Raw genomic sequence first — 5,989 nt, forward strand, 5'->3', positions numbered from 1 at the left:
ACGATAAACTATGCTGAAGCTGACATACTAAATATCAGTAAAACAAGCAATTTAACTAATGCTTGTGTCCTTGTACTATAGTCCAAGGAGGCACTGCCTTAATAGCTTGACAGGCCTGAAATCTCTCAGATAGAGATTTTATATATATTATTCTACTACTTCCATACCAGAAGTTGTTAACTGCACTTCTGTGCTAAAGAGAAAGTTTCTAGACAAATAACGTCTATCTAGGGCGGTTGCCTAACAGATAGCAAGGAGCTATAGATAAAATTCTAATGGTAACTTTCATGATCATACGTCGTAATTGAGTATGACTCAGTTTTCAAGATTTTAAAGGTTAGCACTGTTGAAAACACTTGATATAAGTCACAAATAAATTGGTGAGTCGTAGCACAGGTCACTAAAACAAATTAATGCCCGATACATGTCGTTATATGTATATTCACAGGAATTCCACGGGAGAAACGATTTCTCACACTTTTTCCTGGGTAAAACTGCCCGGTACTTGGGAAGTATAGCAGACTTCCCAACACAATTGTAAGACGTGTACTCTCTTCGAGCTATGAAACAACTACCCTTGTTCAGCCACTGAACAAGTATATTAAACCATGCCAATACTAAGAACAGCAGGACTCGCTCTTCTTTGAGTCTTCCAACAAAGAGTTTACTGCCGCCGGCTATAACTACTGGGTGGTCTTCTGCAAACAGACCCCGGAAACTTGCTTCTAGCTGCATCGTTCACCAGAATCCTTTGGTAAGTGCTGCCATCATGTTGCAATGGCGCTAACATTTAAAAGCTTCTGATCAAAACAGAAGTTCATAGCATTTCCACATAAACATAACTATTTTCACTCGGAACGAACACTTAGCATAATAGAAATACATGATATTATATACAAAATTAAAGAAAAATATACACAGAATACATTTATATTATTGTAATGAACTGTCATCTCTCGTAGTATTTGAAGGAAGTCTATTTTCCTTTGGCTTCCCTTCAAACTGTCTGCTACCAATCCGCAGCCATGTTGGTAGGAGAGAGAGAGAAGAAAACATCTTTGGTTACTGTTAATTTTGAAAAATACAAGAGCCAAATGTCTTGAACGCAAGGGAAACACGTTGACAAAAAATAGTCATGAATTTAGAACGGTATTTCCAAGAACTAGTGAGCGTAATACGTTAATATTAATATTTTACATATAAAATGAATCAAAATAAAGTACAAATTTTCAAAACTGCTGTGCATCCCTGGAAAAACTTCTAGGCCCGTTCGCTGACGGAGTACCGAACATTGGTGAGGGGGGGTGGAATAACGCAATGAGCTCGCTACTCGAGAAATTCTTGAAAAACGCAAAGAAATCACACCTATACAAATTTAAAATCTACCATGTTGACGCTATAATTTTTACAACATTTTCAAGAAAGGATGTTGAGCGTCAGTCAGCAATGTATCCAATTCAGCTTTGCTTTACTAGAAGAAGTGAACAGGATCCTTCCTATATGTAATGAGTCATATTCTCTTGCTCATTTAGTGATTTCTGCCAGTGTGAGTTGTCATGGACCTCACATGCAGTTCTCCAGGCGGCGAAGAGTCGCCAGAAAAAAAATTCTCTGTCAACGAAGCTCCGTCTCCCCGAGTTCCAACTTCAATGCATGAATCCATAGACTATGCTTTTATTTCTTCTTTAATTAATCAAATGTAGTATAGTATAATAACTATCTTACTTCATTTCCATATGTAGTATGTACAAAACAATGTCCCAGTAATGAGATGCACGCATTAAATAAAATCTCATAAGCCTATAAAGGAAATAACATACATGATTAAATACAATATACATCAATATTGTATTAATATTTCCGTACTACGCTCGGTGTTTCTCATATATATTCATAATAACAAGATAATATTTAATATGCACACTCATTTCAAAGCAATTAATTTTATCACAAATTAATATATTTACATAATAATATGTAAATGTGCCCCTCATCTACATTTTGATATGCAGATGAAGGAGAAGGACTCTGCCTTCTACAATGGAACTGAAAAACTTAAAATGATCACAAGGTTCTCGATCTTCAGAAAAGGTGACAGAGAAAATGTATGGAAAGAGAGAGACAATGCACTAGGACAGTGTTTCCAATATGTGGTCAGCGAACCCTCTGGAAATTTAAAGACGGTCTGTGGGGCATTTTATTTTTATTCAAGTTTCTCTTATGTTGCTCATACTTGTGATTCTTGTAATGTACATTCCCCAGGTTTCAAAAAATTGAGAAGAATGGAATACGAAGAGATAAAAGAAGAAATGACAAAATTACAAGTCAAGACTGGAAAATATATGAAAAACACATCTCAACATCAAGAACTTAAGCTATTAAGTATCTGGTTGACCTATTGATTCAGATCCATAAACCAGACTAGCTGCACAAGTATGCCCTCCAAAAACGAAAACTGTTATTGACGAGGCAATAGCAATTGGTCAATTTTATTAGGATCCATCATCTTAATAGTATTTTATTTTTGCTCTTTGTAATGAAATGGGAAGTGACCAGATACACGTATCATTACACATTGAAATTCGCTGGGAGTCCCGAAGTAAGGTTCTGACGCGGTTGTTTGAGTTTCGTGACGAAATAAAGTTGTTCCTCATTAATTCTAATTTCAGTTACCACACAATTTAAATGAATACTTACATCTCTCCTCTCTTGCTTAATTGGTGGACACTCTTAACATCTAGAATACTCTTAACCCAAACCTTCAAAGTATATCTGTTACCGTGTTTTCAGTACAATACATAATACAGGCAAGAATCACGAGATTAAATTTGTGATGCAACTTTTTGGGGAAAGCAAAATACGATTCCTTTTTTTACTCAGTAATTTCATTGATTTCAATGAACAACCCCTTTTTGGTGATGTTACTGAAAATATGGTTCAACATTTGAGGTCATTTGTATCTCAACTACGTCTCCATTTTGCCAATTATTTGAAGAAAAAAAATAAACAATCTGATGAAAACCAAACTCGGAAGAAGAAAAACAAATTATCAAGATATTCTGTGGTTCGATATACAAAATTATGTTTCGTTTGTTATCGTTACTGGTGTTTGATTCAAGTCTGAAATACCCAAAATGGTTCTAAGATATCTGCTGCCATTCACAAAGACAGATCTATGCGATCCAATATTTTCACATTTTGTACACATAGGGCCGACTAAATGGGTGCTCCAAAGCTCAAGCACCCATTGGAGGTTTTTAATGTATACTGAGAACCCATTAAGTTTTTGCGTTTGAATTAATTTCGAAATTACATTTTCACGCATGAATAAATAAATAAATAATATTAATATTATTATTAATAATAATAAACTATAATGGATATGACACCAGGGTAAATTTCAGATAAGGATGCAAGTTTATGGGGTATCGAGGATCGATCGATATAGCTTTACAACGACAATAATAATTCACATTCACAAGCGAGTGTAGTTTTGTATAACTATTTCATTAAAGAACTTGGAGTTTGATGTTGTTATTTTATGTTTTTACGTAAGTTACAAGCCCGTTTCTATTTCATTCAAATTATGCTCAAATGTTCTGCAAGTTTGATGGTAATCATTATTATTTTACTACTTTCTGTCTCCTTACATTTACCATCCTTGCTATACACGTTTGAAATTCACAAACAAAATGTTAAAGGTTCGGAATTTTGCTGGATATAAAGATTAGGAAATCGAGCTAAAATATATTATTATTATTATTATTATTATTATTATTATTATTATTATTATTATTATTATTATTATTATTATTATTATTATTATTATTGTTGTTTTTGGAATTTAAAAATATTTGACGACGCATCTTATTTCAGCAGGTCTTGATACGAAGAATTAGAAACCACTGGTCTATTGAATCTACTAAAAACAACAATAAAAAGAATATGGGACGTTAGTACGAAAGCCTAAACACCCATTGAGAAATTTAAAAGTAGGAATCTATGCTCGTAGGTATGAAAAACAAATAGGGGCAGGAACAGAAACATACATAAGGTGGAGCCAAATCTACATCTGAAAATATCCAGTTTTGATCCAGATATACGGAACTTGACGTCTCAGAAACAGCATCACCCATCACATTAGGCGAGTGTCGAATTTATAATATTAGGCCCAACTGGAGGATTGTATTTTTTCTATATCTCTTTTTATAACAAAATTGCATTGTCATAAATGATACGTTTAGTGTTGTAAAATTGTAATTTAACATTTTATTTCTATGATATGTAAAACATACTAAAAAAAACTATGACATCATGGGGGCCGCGAAAACTTACTAGTTACTACAAAGGGCCCATGACATCAGAAAGATGGAGAAAAGCTACACTACAAACTAAGTTACTTCTTCATTGAGTTTAGATAATGTGGCTTGTAACTTGGTTCTCAATACAAATAAACCATCAAAAGAACATTCATCTACATACCGTCCTTACTGCGAATACTAACCCTAACTTAATTCTTATAACCTTTGTTTTATGAACAATACTACACTTTCCTTGATACTTCCTTAGATCTTAGTTATGTTAATTATAAGTACTATATATAAAATCCAATATTCTTTGACTTCTTTCCAGTATTTTTCGAACATTCTACAACTCCTTTCAAAACACTCATATTCGTACCACCAGATCTGGAGTTGCGATGCCCGGTATATTCCTTCATAACGCTGGCGTTAACATACTGTAATTTGATTTGATTTGATTTTTCAGTTTAGCGTCCCTTTTCAGCAGCGAGGCTAGATGAGACGGAGACTTACAGGTTAACATAGGATCCGAAGTACATGATTCCCTTCTGCCGGGAATCGAACCCGAGTCTCCCACGTCATACTGTAATTGAAAATATTACTAGCTAATAAATAGCTAATAAATAAATAAATATATTTTCAGTCTAACTTTGAAAATTAGTTTTTATTATCGCCACGAAAACAGAAGGTTGTAAAATAGTAGCATTGCCCATTACAACATCAAGTATAGGAAATATTAAAATAGATTAATTCAAATTGCATACAACGGTACTATTACTCTCAAATACACTAAACAATAGTTGTATACGGGGATAGCAAAATATATGTACATTTGTATGTAGAAGCAAGTTCTCTTATGAGTTAAAATTAAAACACTTAAAATGAACTGGTGAAGCGAAATATACTGAGTTAACCCTCGAGAGGGCGCATCGGTCATACGGGCACGAATGGGCGCATCGGTCTTTTTGACCTATTGGGCGCTTCGGTGGAAATGACCGACCTTGGGTTTTTGTTATCACTGTGACGGGCACTTTGGAACTAACTCCTCCCCACCACCTGCATTCCTTGGCTCACCCCCTCCCTGAGGAGTATCTGAGAGGGGGAATCTCCTACTAGCAATGACCAAAATGGCGCAATTTGGTCTTTTCAACCGACATGCGCCCTCTGGAGGGTTAATTAACAATTTCCTATTTAGCGAAGCTGCTAAATAGGAAATTGTTAATTAACTCAGTATCAACTTTTTCGAGTATATAGATATGTGTAAAAAAAATAATAAAATAAAATAAAATAAAATAAACTCTACTGGAGTTAAAAGGGCCACAAAGTGACATATTGTGTTTTGCCATTCTCACATAATTTAATTCATAAGGTTATAATTTCTTGCTGTACAAATTCACATATCTTTTGCCATCCCCGTACAGAGTTATGAAAACAATTATTTTCATTGTTTTATTATATGAATTAATATCTTTAGAGGTCTAATCATTACGAAATTAAAATAGGGCTAATTTTACAGTAATTATGTGATATCTTCAAACAGATAAAAGATAATCGAAATGTGGAGCAAGAGCCCCTTAGACAATATTATTTTGCATAAGGTACCGTTATCAAGAGTCACCTAATAGCTTTCCGTTTGCAGCCATGTAGGAACGCGAAAATAAATGCCGAGTTTCTAAATAGCTGGGAAT

The sequence above is a fragment of the Thermobia domestica genome, chromosome 7, assembly GCF_964235325.1.
Source record: "Thermobia domestica chromosome 7, izTheDome1.hap1.1, whole genome shotgun sequence".
Lineage (NCBI taxonomy): Eukaryota > Metazoa > Arthropoda > Insecta > Zygentoma > Lepismatidae > Thermobia > Thermobia domestica.